Genomic DNA, 16,962 nt, shown 5'->3' on the forward strand with positions numbered 1-16,962 from the left:
ATATATATAAATTGAATTTTGGGAAATTTAACGGTGCTGTCAACTTTGGAAAAAGTTATCCCAATTTACTGGGTTGAGTTGGCATTGTACAGAAATGGACACCCATATTGGTCTAGAAATGTTAATTTTTTTATTTTTTTTCCATTTGTACAGGGGTAATGCATTGTACTAAATATGTAAGGTCATATCTATGTGGGTTTGATTAGAGAAGCTAATAAAGTATTCTCTAAATAATGAAAAAAGAATAAGACTACAAGAGCAAGAAGCAATTTAAATATGTTCAGGGACCATTTTCATCTTCAGAATTAAGGATTATTTTAATCTTACATCATTGCCTTTTCTCTTTTACTTTCCTTTTTAGTTTTATTTTAGGATTCCCTATTTTTAATGTTCACACAGAGATTTCTTTAACTGAAATAGCAAATAGTTTCTCTGGTGTGAAAAACTGTAATAGTACACAGGATCCTAATGAGATAATTAATAATGTGAAATAGGAAGTAAAGGGCTAAAGGTGTAGTGAAAGTGGGAAGGGTGTGGGAAAGGTAATAAGGGGGAGGAAAAAATATAAGAAACTGAAAAAATGGAAATAAAGTGTTTGTAAATGGGGAGGGGAGGATGGGGTGAAGGGAGGGCAGGGACAAGGGGAGAAAATGAGAATCAAGACCTATTATGTAAATGTACAGGATCCCAGTGATGAATGTAACTGCACTGTATACCTAGATTGTACCAATAAACTCAATAAAAAGAAAAAAATATTTAAAAAAAGAAATAACTTTCAAAAAATTTAGTCAAAGAAAATAAGATGTTTGTAAATAGGGAGGGGAGGAGGGGGTGAAGTGAGGGCAGGGACAAGGGGAAAACTGAGAACTAAGACCTGTTATGTAAAGGCACAAGATCCCAATAATGAATGTAACTGTACTGTATACCTAAAGTGTACTAATAAACTCAATGAGAAAAAAAAGAAAAAATAAATTTAAAAAGAAAAAAGTCATGATGAAAAAAAAATTATGAACTGCCCCTGCAAAAATCTTGCTATAAGAATGAAAGGACAAGTCGCAGATTGACATAAAGTATTTGGAAGTCATGCATCTGAGAAGCACTTCTTTCCATGCCATAAAAGAAATAGGAAACACAAGAAGAAGAAACTTTTAAAAAATTGAAAGCACAGGCAAGGGGATTTGAAAAGATGTTTCAATATGGTACATACTCTAAACCTCAAATAAGCACAAACATGCTTCTTATCATAACCAGTTATCAGCTATGTGAACATTCATCCCACAAGGAAATGTCACTGCTCAGTTTTGAAGAGCATTTCAAGAGCAGGCGTTATCTTTTAAGGTCTGAACACACTGGAGTTGGTGTAGAAGTGTAGGAATGAGAACCCTCTGGCTTGTTTTAGAGAAAACTTTGTTTATTTAGTAGCAAAACATCTAACTATCTTAGGATTCTGCTCATTCAGTCCTGTATAACTCATAAAGAGACTTTAACAAGAATATTCACATCATCTTCATTTTCAACAAGATGAAAACTAGAATGCAAATATCAAACAACAGCTGAATGAATAAAGAAACCATAGCAACCGATGCAATGGGAAGCTATTCAGCTAACATAGGAAGAGACTGCGGATTAATCTCAAAATTATGATGCTCTTTGAAAGAAGCCAGAGAGGCCAGATTGTATATACTCATTGTACACATTTATAAAAAATGACAATACATGTGTGACAGAGAGCAGGCTTGCCTCTCAGAATCAAGAGATACAACTGTGTTCCCCCAGAGTTTCTGTGGACCAAGAATCCAGGATGCTCTGCTGGAGCTTCGACTGTAATATCTAGGGAGACCAGGTTGCAGGATCGGTAGAGGCACCGCTGCAGCAAAATCTGCTGTTAGGCTCTGCTGCATGGTGACAGGCAAGACTCAGAACACAAGCCTGATGTCACCTCTGTTGCCAATTCTCTCACCCAAGATTCATCAGCCTCCCCTCAGGGAAGCTGCAGATATAGCAGTGGCTTCCCCAGAACAAGAGAGCTAGAAAGGAAGACAAGAGAAAACAGAAAAGAAGAGAGAGCAGAGGAAGGAGAGAGCAGGATGTTGGGTACAGTCATTGTATGTGTGAACTGTGGCAATGACATCTGCCATGTTCTATTAGATAACAGTGACTCAGGGCCCGGAGAGGTAGTTTAGGGTTTGAGCACTTACCTACCATGCATGAAGCCTGCAGTTAAATCTCAGAACTACCAATAGGAAACAAAACAAAACTCATGAGTCACCACATGTAACCCCAATCAAGGAAATCGGTTACTCAGAAAGCAGCCATCAGGTGAGGGGAGGTACAAGCTGTTGAACAGGGACCCAAGTCATGGCCTGGCTGAGGCACACAGGTCTGAATCTAGATACACTGCAAGTACATTTGGAGATGGTGCTCCATCCCGTAGTGCTTTCTTAGCCAGTGTGAGGTCCTAACTTGAGACCACAGCACCAATGCCTAAATAAACACATTGGGAAGATATTGATATGCTTAGGGGGCACTGGTTTGGTTGAAATGATGAACTTCAGCCTTCTGATGATGCTGTCAGAGAAACATGGCCAGGAGGTAAAAAATATTTCCACCATCACACAGCAGGAGGCAGGCCTATTTTCACTGTATTCCACACTCCATCCCACCCCTTCTTGGATCTGACCTCCAATCCTATGCACTAGGTACATATGACAGCAGCCCACAGGCCTTACATATGTCATCTCACAAGTTTGATGATATCCTTAGGAAGCAGAGACCAGGATGACTTCCATAGTACAGGGGAACACACTGGGGAGTCCCATGCTGAGAGGCATGCTGTCTTGTCTAGGTTTACATGGGTAGTCAAAGGAACATCTGTGTCTGAACCCAAATCTGTCTCCTCAGAGCTGAGACCCTGTCTACACTGATATTTTTTCTTCTCTGTGGGGAATTGTTGCCTACCTTAACTGATTCCTGTACTTGAGTGAAGCTGTTCTCTTTACTGTAGAGAACATCAGAGAGTCATTCCATGGTATCCAGAGCTGGAATCCTAGAGGGCTACCAGAGGACCCAGGTCCATACAGACATCATAAAGGGAGCTGGTGAGTGGCTTTAATCCTGAAGATGCTAGGCACTGACCATGATGCCATACCAGAGCAGATGCCACCATTTCCCAGTTGGGTTTTCATACTAGGCTACACCATCTACCTGGCCAGCAGACCAAGTACTGTCCGCATTACAGTAAATGTGGCTAACCTCCTGGACTCCATATATATATATACATGGGAAGAGGAAGAGGAATCCAGGAAAAGCATAGACAGTGGGGTTACACACTGCTAAATTAGCTAAAGTCAGGCAGGACATACTCCCACTGTCCATTCACTTCTCACTTATTTATAAAGCACCACCCCTATACCCATGTCTGCAATGACACTACAGACAAGACTCTCTTGCCCTCCAGAGGGAACATCAACTAACTGGAGATTCAAAGTCAAATTCTTTGTAGTCAGAGAGGAGGTTAGAAGTAAGAATGGTATGTCTGGAAAGAATCAGGTAGGAGAGGATGGAACTGGGAAAGGGAGGAATCTCAGATCTGCTAGAGGGTATCATTGGCCCACTAATGTGAGAAACATGTCCCCAAGTCACATCATATACAAGATAAAAGCATTGTTCTCTCAGGGTTTCTGTTGACCAAGAATTTAGGGGGCTTTGCCTGGGGCTTCTGCATGATAGCTCAGCAACCTGGGGCAACTGTCCCAACAGAGGCCCCACTGTGGCAGAATCTGCTCTCAGGCTCTCTCTGTTGCATGGTTATGGGTTATGGTTAGGATGGGAGCCCAATTTCTCCCTGTCTGTTGCTCTTTCTGTGTCCCAAGACTAATGAGGCTCTTCTCAAGCAGACTGTCCAGATAGCAGCAGCTTCCTCAGAGCCAGGAACCTAGAGAGGAGGACAGAAAAATAAACAGAGACAAAGGAAGGCAGAAGTGAAGAAGCAGAGAGCAGGACATTAGTCACAGCCATACGACTTGTGAACCTTGGCAGTGACATCACATGATTTGTGCCATATTCTCTTAGTGAAGAGTGAGTCACAGGTCTAGGGAGATAGTTCAGGGTACAGCACTTACCCAGCATGAATGAGGGTGTGGGTTCAATCACCAGAACTGATAAACAAAACAAAGGAAAACAAGTTACTAAGTCTTGCTCACACAGAAGGGAAAGGACTACTGTATACTGAGGCTGTGCAGGACAGGAGTTGAGGGAATGTGTGAGCTATTGAGCAGGGGCCCAGCTCACCTGCCTGGATGAGGCAAACACCTCTGAATCTAGAAATACTGCCAGTAGAATTGAGGATCAAGCTCCAACCCCTAGAGCTTGCTTAGCTTTGTGTGATGGCCTTTTTTTGGGGGGGGAAGTAAAATAATAAAAAGTTTATTTCATGAATGAGGGTCAATCACTCCTAAAAGCAGTGCCAGGATTGAGCAAGCACTGAGTTACAACTCCTTCTTTTACAGGGTTTTACAGCCTTGATCTTGTCCAAGTGGTTACATTTTGTTCTCACAGTTCACATTGCTGATATACAAATCGTGGTCACAAGACAGTTAAATTTCAACCCTGATATAGCACTTCTTTGTTGTTAGGGGAGTTTACCTTGAAGACTTGCCTAGCTATCTATTTTAGCCCATAGGAAGGGAGGTGTTCCTGGTCAGGAAAACAAAGTTAACAATGGTTCTTTTCATCTTGACACTTTTACAAACATGTAGTTTACAGAACTTTGGAGCTCAGGGTCTTGATGTGCTCTGTTATCGCAGGATGAGACCAGATGCCTCATTCAGTGGCTTATGTCTCCAGTGCCTGTTAATTATGAACTAAACAAAGCAAACTGCTGTTAGAGGCAGCAGAAGCCATTTTACATTGTGACACTTTGTAGGTTTTTTTTGCTATTTATTAAAGTTTTCTCTATCAATGTAAAAAAATCCCAACAGTTAACAAAATCAATTTTAAAAATTAAGTTTTTAGTACCCTATTCCTTCCAATTTTAAAGACAAAATAGCTACATAGAAACTAACCATAATTGAAAATAAAAAGTATATTTCAATTCACCATATTTAATTAAGACACTATAGATTAAGCACAAAGACAAATATAAAATGATGTCAATGCAATATTTTGACATTAAACCTTATACATAATCTAGATATGTATAAATGATTTACTGAAAAACCATACTATATATGTACATTTGGACATCTCCACCTGGGATTTGTATTTTCCAAAAAAATGTGTGAAATATTGACTTCAAACAATGTAGAAATTATTTCTACAGGTCTTCGTTACATGACCAATTTTCACAGGATTTTCAAAATAGACTTACATACAAAAGGTTTCTCTCCAGCGAGACTTCTTTCATGTATTTCAAAATGTGTATGGACTGATATCTTTCCCACTTTACTTATATACATATGCTTTCTACCTTGTGAGTTCTTTCATATACTTGACAGTCATCTTTGCTGATTTTACATACAGCTTACATACATAGGATTAATAGCTAGTGAGCTCTTTCATGTATTTTACATTCACTGCACCTGCAGAAAGCTTTCCATTGTTTATACACATAATTTCTCCAGTGTGAGATCTTTCATATCTTTGATAATCATTATGTGTGTGATGGCCTGACTTTAATACACAGCACCAATAAATACGCAAAGCAAGAAAAAATTGAGAGGTTTAGGGAGCATGAGGATGTCAAGATTAATGAATTTAAGCCATCTCATATTGGCATCAGGGAAATGTGGTCAGGATGATAAGTGACATTTCCACAATCAAAGAACAGGAGTGAGGCCTGTTATCACAGTATGCCTTGCTCCATCACATCCCATCCTGGATTTCACTTCCTACTCTAGGCACTGGGTACTTGTGGCACCAGCTCACAGGTTTTACAAGTATCATCTCAAACATGCATGATGATGTATCTAGGAAAGAGAGGCATCATGGCCCCATAGCGCAAGAGGAATATAATGGAGAGGACCAGGCAGGCATGGTGACTTCTCTACATGAGCAATCAGAACAAACAGCTAGTTTCAAACTCAGGTCTGTCTCATCAGAACTGAGACCCTTGCTACACTGTGGGAAAGGAAAAACACCCTCTCAATGACCCTAGGACTTGGGGGAAGGTGTTCTCTTATTGAGAAGGACACTGGAGAGTCATTCCATGGGCTTCAATGGTGTTCCAGGGAGGAACCCTGGAGGCTACTAGAGAGCCCAGATCCACTCAGACATCATAGAAGGAGCAAGTGGGTGCCTTCAATCCTCAACATACTAGGAATTGACCACAGTGCAATGACCAGAGTAGATGCAACCAGTGTCCCCTTGGGTTTCCATGCCAGACACGTCAAACAGTCACCCCAAGGAGCAGGACAGGTAGTGCCCACTTTACATTAGACATGGCTACCATACTGGTCTTTCTATGTATGGATACATAACAAGGGAACTTGTCAACGTGTTATTATATGAGGGAAAAACTGAGCAAGCAGGATAGACTCCCACATTCCCTTCACTTCTCAGATACTTCTAGAGCAATGCTTCAGTACCTATGAGTACAATGACACTACAGACACCACTACATTCCCTCTTAGAGTAACACACCACTGGGGTGAGATATGTAGGTGTGTGTCAGGCATGCCTAAGGAAGGAGTCTATGCTCACAGCACTCTTCATAGACACGCCCCCATGGAGACTCTGTCAGCCCTTGAGGGCTCCATTGGAGGCAGAGAGAATTCTTGGCCTGGTCACTCAGAGCTGGACCAGACAGCAGGTGTCCAAATCCACAGGGTACCTTGAGCAGGCAGGTTGGTAGGGAGGGAAGTCAGGCCTGTCCCTCTGCAATGCAATCTGTCTTCCCCAGGGCCAGAGACTCCCTTCTTCACTCATGGCAGGAGTTGCAAATTGAGGTGGGACATGCAGTCCAACCTAACCTGGCTCAGCTGGACCACACTGAGCCCACTGAGGCAGAGCCCAAAGGTGGGGACTGGGTACGGGCCTGTGTGGAGACGAAGGGAAAGGGGCATTTTACACAGAGAAAGATTCCCGTTGCCTGAGCCGGCCAGCAACACTGAGGCACAGAGAAGTGAGTGGGTCAAGGGAGAGTGGGAACCCTTCCTGCAGTTGATTTGTACACAGACCTGACTCTGACAGGCACTGGGTAGATTTGGAAGATTTGGGACAGGTGACGATCATTTCTTCTCTGCTATTTCATGGCTGGCTACAGACCAAATTCAAATCCCACCTGCAGAACTTGTGCCAGCTCCACCTCCAGTGCCCTCACCAGCTCTGAGACCAGAGAGAAAAAGCCAGGAGCCCCATCTTCATGAGCTCCAGGGCTGGGGCTGCTGTTGGCTCCACAGCCAGCTCCTGAGCTCCACCTGGAGCAGGGTCCTGCCAAAGACCTCCCATTCCCCTCTGTTCCACTTTTACTTTTGCCCTCATTTCACCACCATTTTCATCATTACTGTCATGTTTATAATTCTTTTAAACATTTTGTCCTAAATTAATGTTAATTAAGAATTCAGATTTCATTTGTTTTAAGAACTGCATGCAAGGGCATTAAGCACCTTCTCAATTTGCAAAAATCTCCACTTCTGTCGAGTTTCAGAACAATTTCCAGCTTTATACCCATTGATAACTTTTATCCACTCCTATGAGTCCCAGCAACCACTGATCTTCCTGTCTCTATGATTTACTACTTGGAGTTTTTCACATCAGTGCATCAGATTCTCTTCAGCCAAACATTACCCAAAGAGACTGAACGTTCTTGCTCTTTGTCATAAGGGGGAATCCCAGAGAGACAAATGTTCATAGCCAAAATGTAAACACCATTATGCATATATTTACCTTTGGGTCTTGGAAAAGTTTTTCTATAGATTTAGTGTTTGAAAGCAGAAAAAATGGCTACCTCTTCCTGCAGGTATAACAGAAACAAGAACAATGTAGAAACAAAAAGGTCAACCACACCAGAAATATATTTCTTAGATCTCACAGCCAGGTAGAGGAGCCATATTTCAGGTCTAGACACAGGCCTCTTGAGTCCATTTTGTGAGAGAAAACAAAAACTTATGCAATTCAAAAGGGAATCACCACATACGACCAACAAGGGTATGATATGCTCAGTGTCCCACTGTGGATTCACACAGATACACACCCCTGAGATGTCCTGTGTTCCCCTCTGCCTGGCAGGTTTTAAGGCTCTTGCCACACAACACAGGTGCGAATGTAGGAAGCAGCTCCCATCAGAATATTACACACATCCCTGTACCTGTCGAGGCTCAGCCTAGAGATTTATCCCACATGGAGAGCTGCACAACTTTCCGAGATTTCTCTTCTGGATGGTTGTTTACAGTGCTGCTTGAAGTAGGAAGAACTGGGTCCCTCCCTAACATCCACATAAGGGTGTGGTGTGGATCAGTGAGGGCCACGTGAACCAGGGAAAGCTGTGGGGATGCTCAGCTGTGTCTCTCTGGGCCCACAGAGAAACAGGCCAAGGAATCTGATCATGAAAAGATGCCTGATGTGCGAAAAATGTCTGTATGCATGATCTGTCTTTAAAATGAAATATCTCTGACATCAATCTGCACACACACCTAGAAGTTTAAGAATCTGTGTGCTAGAACATGACACAGAGTGAAAGAGGCAGCAAAAATCAGAGCCTGAGAGGCTTGCTCAGGACTTAATGAAAAGGAGCTCCAGTGGGAGCTAATAAAAGTTTACATTTCCATTCAGTGAAATATGAAGCTTTTTATGATGTGAATATTTTATATTATCTATAAATCAACATAAACCCATGCATTTCACTCACCTATTCATTAGATTAGCCACTTTTTATTACTGAGTTGAATGTAAGAGAAGAAATATTATGACAATAACATGAAGTATGAGATATGAATGAAGACTGGAAGTATACACACAGTTGTGCCCCCAGAATCAGTGACTGCTCCCTGACATGTTCCTCTTTCTTGGCCTCACCTTTCCATGCCACCCTGTGTCTCTTCAGGGTTGGGTGGGGAGAGGGCCAGGCCATAAGCTCTTCCATCATCTCAAGTAAGACTGGGGTCATGGCTTAGTCGAACCTCTATTTCTTGAGCATTTTCAGTGGCTGTTATTTTACAATTGACTTTGCTGTTGTACATTCAATGGTTTCTAACTATTTATACCCATAACAGAGCTTCGGGAAACTTGTGTATCTGGAAATATCATTGTTTAAGTAAAAATCTGTAAAATTCATATTAAGAATTCCCTAGAATTTCCAGGTCAAATGTATAAAGATTGAATTTCACATCTGCAGTCTCTGCATGAATTTGGAGACTTAAATAGAAAGGCAAGACCTGCAATGACTCTGTGGAGAGGTGAAGTTGGGGGGAAGGTGGAAAGCCAGGGTTGGGGGCACCATGTTACCTGGGACGGAACCAGTGGTCAAGGAAGGCCTGGGCCAAGCCTTCCCTCTCCATAACTCAGTTTCTCAGTAGAGCAGCTCACCCTACATGCTGGACAGAAGAGCGGGCTGGTATTTGCCCTCTGTAAGATGTTCTCCTGATAGGCCTGAGCTCCCTGTTCTCTCTCAGGGAACCTCTCTACTAGGAGATCAGCCTATTACAGAGTCCACCTTCAGAGAATGTCCTCCATCCAGGTGCAGCTATTAATTGTCACATCGGGACTTACCATATTTGTGTTAGGACTGCAGTTTACAGAGCAAGTTAAGGGATTGGGGACCCTGCAGGAAGGTCAGCACATGAAGTCTGACTTGAGAATCTGGGCTCCCAGACACCCTAGTTTCCTCCAGCACTGAACACCACTCCAACATTGTGCATTAATATAGTAAGTACCTGAAAATAGCTAAGCATATATAATATAATATAAATATATGAATATATATGTGTTTATTTTATAAAATAATTTTAATTAATTTCATTGGTACACTTAGGGTACACAATATAATGACATTTATCATTGGAAATTTGCACCTTTACACAATCCATCTTGATTCTTAATTTTTCCCCATTCCCCAGCCCTCCCTTCAACCATTCCACCCCTCCCTATCTACAAAGACTTTCTTTCCATTTCTTCTTTTTCTCAGAATATATATGAATATATGCATATATATATATATATGAATATATGCATATATATATGCATGTATTTTAGAATACCTAGATTTCAAGATGCAAAAAAATAGATGGCTATTCCCTAAGGTGGGTACATGAGGGTGGGAGGAAACATGAAATGGCTCCTAATGTGTATGAGGTCTCCCTTGGTGTTACTGACTAATACAGAATCAGGAGGGAACCAAGAGAGGAACAGAGTAATAACGAATACAGTCAGTGATTCAGTAATCAAAACAATGTAATAATACAAAAAGTCCAGCATAAGACAGATGCCCTGGTGGATTTTATCAATATATAATAAAGAATAAACACCAATCATTTTCAAGTTTTCCAAAAATCAAGAGACCTAATTCACGTAAGATGACAAAATCACCCCGAAAACAAAGCCAGACAAAGGTGTATTAAAAACAGAACACAATGAAACAAAAACATGCTAGGCCAATATTGCTAGTGAACATAAACACAAAAATGCTCAACTCAATGCTAGAAAGCTAAATGAACCCCACATTCAAAGGCTCAAGCAGCACCATCAACATTACAATCAATCTGAGCAGAGCAAGAATGGTCCCACATGCACAGACCATTCAGCATCACAACCTGCATCCACAGAACGAAGCACAGACATCCTAACACCTCAGCACATTTGGAAAAAAGCATTTCAAACATTCAACATTCTTTCCTCAGAAAAACTATTCACATACACCGTATAGAAAGAACGGACCTCGGCACAGTGCCAATCCCACATCCCACACCTCACACGTGCCAAGCCCACACCTCACCTCATGATCAAACAGCCAGAACCTGAAAGATTTTCTTCTAAGGTCAAGAGCAAGATAAGGTTGCCCACCTTGCAACTTTCAGTTCAACGGACTACTTGATGTCCTAGCTACTGACCTCAGTCCAGAGGAAGAAACAGAAGGCTTCCAAACAGAAAGGAAGAATTAAGTGTTGTCTCTGTTTCCTGAAAACAGCCTTGCATCTAGAAAACCTGAATCCACTAAAATTCTGTTAGAAATGATGAACAAATTCAGTTGTGTTGCAAGACACGATATCCATTTCTATACCTCCACCTAACCATAAGCTAAATGAACCCCACATTAAAAGGCTCAAGCAGCACCATCAACATTACAATCAATCTGAGCAGAGCAAGAATGGTTCCTCATGCACAGATCATTCAGCATCACAACCTGCATCCACAGAACGAAGCACAGACATCCTAACACCTCAGCACATTTGGAAAAAAGCATTTCAAACATTCAACATTCTTTCCTCAGAAAAACTATTCACATACACCGTATAGAAAGAACGGACCTCGGCACAGTGCCAATCCCACATCCCACACCTCACACGTGCCAAGCCCACACCTCACCTCATGATCAAACAGCCAGAACCTGAAAGATTTTCTTCTAAGGTCAAGAGCAAGATAAGGTTGCCCACCTTGCAACTTTCAGTTCAACGGACTACTTGATGTCCTAGCTACTGACCTCAGTCCAGAGGAAGAAACAGAAGGCTTCCAAACAGAAAGGAAGAATTAAGTGTTGTCTCTGTTTCCTGAAAACAGCCTTGCATCTAGAAAACCTGAATCCACTAAAATTCTGTTAGAAATGATGAACAAATTCAGTTGTGTTGCAAGACACGATATCCATTTCTATACCTCCACCTAACCACCTCAAATTCAAAGAACATAACACAATATATAATTGGAACAAAAAGAATGGATATTTACGTAAAATTTAACATAGTTCGTCTCTACTATCAAAATTATACAACACTGATGAAGTGAATGAGAGGCACATGTAGGAGGAAAGATATACGATCATTGTGAATTAGAAGAAATAATATTGTTCTAATGTCCACACTATCCAAAAGCAACCAGCAAAATCAATGCCTTTCTTGTCAAAACATCATGACATTTTCATAGAAATAGAAAAAACAATATGAAAATGAATATGGAACTACAAAAGACTGCAAAGAGCCTCATGGTATACATAGAAAGAAGATAGTGGAGGCATCATGATACCTGATTTAAAGGGTACAGTTTAAACTGACAGCCATCAAAACAATCTTATACTGCACCCAGAACAGACACACAGATTAAAACATCCCAGATACAAACCAAAGCACATAGTCACTAGGAGTTTGCTTTTGAGTGCCTCTCCTTCCTTCCTTCCTTCTTTCCTCTCTTTCTTTCTTTCTTTCTTTCCTTCTTCTTTCTTATTTTTGGTCAGTCTACCTCTTTGGAAATCCCAGTGAAGGTGGTGCCTTAGCGTCCTAGTTGCAGGGATTATAGGCATTTGTCACCATTCCTTCCCCAATCAATGATTTTTTAATGAAGCTATGAAGAAACCAGGTCTGGGGTTAGTGCCTCACAGCAGTCTGTGAGACTGAGGCAGGGAGTTCACAAGTTCAAGGGAAGCCTCAGCAGTTCAGCCACTTATTGAAAAATTGTTCAAACTGAAAAGGCTTTTAAAAGTAGAATGTAAAGTACTTTAGTGCAAGAACCTTCATTCAATACGCAGAAATTGAATAGAAAAAAAAAACCTGGAAGTGTGAGAGTCGGCGAAGATGTGTTTTACATTGGCCTGGTCTTTCTAGAGTGCAGTCTGACCTGAATAGCTTGAGCCTTCACTCCGTCTTGGACACATTAATGTTAAAAATGGTCAGATTCCATGTTCAATGATGAAATGGAGAATTCAAAGTTTATCAAAGGATACAAAGTCTCAGTCACAACGGAGAAGAAATTTTAGTGATCTTCTGACCTGCATGGTGACCACAGTCCCTACGAAGTGTATCTTTCATAAATGCTGAATGTGGGATTTGTAATCCTATTCACAGCGAAAGAAACCATAGGATAATAAAGCGAGAGATATATTAACTAGATTGAATCTTTCTGCAATGTGTCTAGAGATCCAAACAGAATATGTTATTCCATGAATATACACAACTAAGGTTAAGTACTAAATGAGGATATTGTACACCTGTAATCCTAGCATTCTAGGAGGCTGAGGAAAGAGGATCACGTGTTTAAACTCAACCTAGGAAACTTAGTGAATTAACTAGACCCTGTCTCAGAATGTTAAAAAAACAAATTTTAAAAGTGCACGGGAATCTAGCTCATTAAGAAATCTCTGAGATCACTGTGCACACCATATTAACAATTGTTCTCTAATTATTGTGTTATGAAATATCTTCATTCTTTAATAGATGCATGCAGAGTATTGTCATACTATTTTTATTAACATCTACTTGAAATAAAAAGAGAAAATGTACTTAAAAACAACAACAGCCACGGAAACTGCTTTAATTCTTAGTATTAGAAAATAAAATTTAGGAAAGGAACACTCAAATTCTCTTCATAATAAGATATCCACATCCTCAGAGGAGGTATTTAGTAGCATGTTGAGGCCATCTCAGTTAAAAGATTAAACATAAAACTTGTGAACGGTGCAAATTCCTGACAGCAGACCAAGGTCTGCACGGGGATGAAGCCCGTGCAAGGTGTCATGAGGGAAGCACAGACACAAGGAAATCCGGCAAAGCTTTGTTTGGTGAGATTACAGGTGACATTTTTGTCTTTTTCAATTTTCTCCAAAACAAAACTACTCAGTTTTATGAAATGTTCTGGCATTTTCTCAGGCTGATTGTATGCACGAAAATCAGAATACAGTAATCATGCCAGGACGTGATATTACAATCCTCAGCAAATCATACCAACAATAACAACAAAAGAAAAATCACGGCAAGTCTGCTTCCAAGAACTGCTGCAAAAGGTACTTCAAACATTTGTCAGTGTGCAACAATAACCTGGAATTGTAATTAACTGAGTTGTTCTAAAACCATTTTTTTAAGTGAAACATACTCTGGCAATAAGATCTAGCAATTTCACATCTAAGGATTTTCCACAGGATATGCAAGTAAAAGTACACAGATGCAAATGTATAACAATCATCACACCAGCCTCGTATTCAAGGGTCAAAACTGAAAACAGCACCAATGGCCATCAGCAGATGGAGCCCGCAGGACTCACAGATCCTCCACACAATGGCGAGCCACGGCTCCACCACTGCTGAGAGGCAGCATGGGTGGAACACAGCATGGTGACACTGCTTGAATAAGACCTGCAAAAGAGCACTGCTATGGAAAGGTGACAGCTCCATGACCGGCACAAAAGGCAAACTGTCCACCAGGGACATACAGCACACGGTCTGCCTGGGGTGGGCTGACGGGAAGTGAGAGCTGCAGCCACAAGTTTCCAAGTGCTGTGTGCACGTGTTCGGCGTCCGCACTGGGTGACGGTCTCCACAGCCTCACAACGGCTTCCCTTTTGCAATTGGAATGAAATTAAAATCAAGCCAGTAGAGAATATCATCCTCAAATCTGACAGATACCTAAACCATGACACTGAACCCCGAATCTTCAGAGAATGCCTGACACATCTTAAGCAGCTACCTGTTCACTGCATTAAAACATAGAAATTCAGTAGTCTAAAATTGTAGACGGTTTTTCTAGGTTTTTCTCCTGGTCTTTTTAAGCAGTTAACTCCACTAGGAAAAGAGAGGGGCGCCGTAGGATCTTTTCATACGAGGGGGAGGCTCAGCTATGGACCTGAACATAGGACCTCACTTCCTGGCGATGAGTCCAAACAGAACCTGGAACCCTCTAGTCAACTGGCACCACAAAGCAGCGACAACTGCCTCCCCAGTCACGTGGCTGGAGACAGTCATTAGAAAACATGCTGTGCTGCTTTCCAAGGTCTCAAGGCCGCAGGCCCAGGACCCAGAGAAGCGAAAGCACCGGGCAACAGGTGAGAGGATGGTTCACTCAGCCCAGACACTTCAGAACCCTGGCCAGGAACTGCCCAACTGCCATGGGCAGCACAGGGCAGGTCTCACCAGCCCCAGGCCGCGGGGGCCCAGAGACAAGAGGGAGCCCAGGGAAGGTGTCCCTAGGCTCAGCCACCAGCAGCTCGGAGCCACTGAGTCCTGGACAGGTCCATTTATGCCTGGTTACCACTGTGAGTTGACCTGAACTACTCCCTACTTAGGTCACCGTGAGTGTGAGAGTAGTGGGCAAGACAAGATCATTAGTTAACCGCCTCCTGGAAAAGAGCCGGGGGTCCGTTAAACACCCACCCAGGAGAGGGCTGGCAGGAGGAGGGCAGTACCCTGCCCACAACAGGGAGAAAGCTGTAAAGGAGCTTGTGGGGAGCACAAGGTTATCTGGGTAAAACCTGTGTCAATGGTCATCTGGCAGGGCTCATGCTTCCTGCCAGCTGCTGGGCCCTGGCATAACACACTTCCACACACGACGCGCCCACGGAGCTGGTCACTGGGGATCTGGTCTGCCCTGGGTCTGAACCGGACACTGGCGCCAAACAATAACAACTTGGGCCAGCTTGGGCTCAGGCTCTACCTGTGAGCAGAGGGGACTCAGTACTGAGGCCCGTGGAGGACAGAGAAGACTGTGGGGCCACACAGCACAATCAGCACCTCCCTCCAGGGCTTGGCAAACATCGGGCCTATGGTCCTGCTCCCAAAAAATCTGGGGTCCTCTCTGCTCAGCCTCTACCTTTGCCAGGTTCAGGTCACTGTCCACACGTTAGTGGGAGAAGGAGAAAGTGACAAAGACGCTAAGTCACTTTATTTCCTGTCATGCTGTTATTCTGCCATCTCACCTCTTTGTAATCCTAGACCAAGTGTCCCTGTGGCACTGCCCCAACTGTCCTCCCTCCCCCCGTCTCCAGCCCTTACACATCATCATAGAAGCAGCGCTGTGCTTACCCGACACATCAGGCCATGATACTTGCTCTATTTTTCTCTGGCACTTGCTGTCTCACAGAACTCATGCAGGCCCTGCAGGTCACAGGATTGGGTCCCCTGGTCATTGGATGAATGAGGCCTTGAACACAGCTGTTCGGCCTTCCAAGGCTAAGGCTGATTCTTTCCTGGGGACTTTTCATCAGAAACCAGGGGACCATTCTGTGTGACCTCATAAATGAAAGGGATGCCATGGAGGAGCCTCTGTCTTCTCATCTCTACACTGGGAGGTCAATGCAGGTCTCTTGGGCTGTTGCTCTTCATGCATAGCGTTATATACAACCTCTCCTCCTCTGAGGAAACAGTCTGAACATGCGATGAGTCCTTAGTTTCTCTTGTAAATGCTAACTTTTAATAGGAGAATCCCTTTTCTTCTCTGTCCTTCCTGTGACCCTTTTGGCATGAGCCTGTGTGGACCATGTGGAGTGTGGTCTTCACCTCAGCTCCAAACCCTTTGGATCAATTTTTGGAATACTGATTCCATGTGTCCAACTTTCTCTTCATAGAATGGAAATCATTCAGCTGACAGCCTGGCAGAGCTCTGCTCAGTGAGCACAGTGCAGGCAGGGCCGGCCCACACCGTGATGGAGCCCCTGGAACAGGACTTCCCGGACAGGAACAGCAGGTGGGTATCATCAATGCGTGAATGCACATGAAGAGACACTGGGCGCAGACACTTTTCTAGGTACTAACCATGAGCATAGAAGCAGAGCAGATGCAAACCTTCCCCTTTAGTGTTCCAGTGTTGGACGCCACAAGTCAGCCATGGCAGCAGAACACGTATTGCTCACATGACAGTCGATTTGACAACTGCCTGTCCTCCCTAGATGTAGATACAAAGCATCCAAGAGGTGGCCAGAAAAGGCACAGAGAAATGAGCTACACATCGCTGCATGAGCTACAGACTCAACACTCACTGCTACTCACAGACTCCTAGTGACCACACACCTCTCAGACATTTATGGAGCAGCAGCCCTGTGCCCTCAAGTGCAAGGACC

At 42.8% G+C, this 16,962-nt stretch overlaps 1 protein-coding gene across 1 annotated transcript in view; it reads right to left on the reverse strand.

Annotated features, from left to right (window-relative positions):
- Window positions 1-16,461, reverse strand: part of Aldh3a1 (aldehyde dehydrogenase 3 family member A1) — a 56,992-nt gene extending 40,531 nt beyond the window's left edge. Inside the window, 1 exon segment of the mRNA XM_010618162.2 lies at window positions 15,929-16,461. The gene's annotated coding sequence lies outside the window, so the exon portion shown is untranslated.
- Between the last annotated feature and the right edge of the window lie 501 nt (window positions 16,462-16,962).

Source organism: Fukomys damarensis, unplaced genomic scaffold (genome assembly GCF_012274545.1).
Source record: "Fukomys damarensis isolate Sample0158 unplaced genomic scaffold, DMR_v1.0_HiC HiC_scaffold_13, whole genome shotgun sequence".
In the NCBI taxonomy this organism is placed as follows: Eukaryota; Metazoa; Chordata; class Mammalia; order Rodentia; family Bathyergidae; genus Fukomys; species Fukomys damarensis.